The sequence below is a fragment of the Pterocles gutturalis genome, unplaced genomic scaffold, assembly GCF_000699245.1.
Source record: "Pterocles gutturalis isolate BGI_N339 unplaced genomic scaffold, ASM69924v1 scaffold113, whole genome shotgun sequence".
NCBI classification, from domain to species: Eukaryota; Metazoa; Chordata; class Aves; order Pterocliformes; family Pteroclidae; genus Pterocles; species Pterocles gutturalis.
Genome location: NW_010117597.1, coordinates 13,326 through 13,958, shown reverse-complemented (window position 1 = coordinate 13,958; position 633 = coordinate 13,326). Strand labels below are relative to the sequence as shown.

General features: G+C 59.1%; 1 protein-coding gene across 1 annotated transcript in view; it reads right to left on the bottom strand.

Moving 5' to 3' along the window:
• LOC104463460 (DNA-binding protein SMUBP-2-like) overlaps positions 1–633 on the bottom strand; it is a gene marked incomplete at its 5' end in the record, with an annotated part of 12,012 nt that overhangs the window by 4,572 nt on the left and 6,807 nt on the right.

The window sequence follows — 633 nt, the reverse complement described above, 5'->3', positions numbered from 1 at the left end:
CGGCTCCGGGTCTGGATTTGGACCAAACAATGAAGGGTTGCTTGGCTGAAGGGTGGGAGTTGGTGTTTACAGGGCTCTGGTCCTTGACTCACACTGTTACCTTTGTCCTTCCGCCTGTTTCACCACCCACCAGCCCGAGCCAGGGCTCCACACTCAGCTCTGGGGTCAGGAGGAGGGTGGATGGCACACGGGGAGGAAAAATAACTTCCTGGGCGGCCCAGGGCGCAAGATCAGGCTGGGACCTGGGAGCAAATGCAATACAGAGCAGCAGGGAAGAGGCTCACCTTGCGACAGAAGAGGAACGGCAGGGAGAAGTTTTACCCTGTCCTACACAACTGTCCCCGCTGGCCCCCAAACCCTCGCCGGGTTTAACGGAGCAGCGTTCAGGCAACGCTGCGAGGTTTGCTTCTGCTCTCTGGCTGTTTTCTCAAAGAAAAGCAGCAAGAGCGAGCAAATGCCAGGATGACTCAGTGAGGATCAGCTAGCGAGAAGGGTGGTGTGGGCGGCTTTTGAGTTTCCAGCTCCTGGGGACGAAGAGGAGGCCAGTCGGGAGGAAATTCACGTCTCTGCCGGTGCGGTGACCAGCCTGGCTCTGTGTCTGCCTTGCCTTGCCGCGGCCGAGCAGCCCAGTCC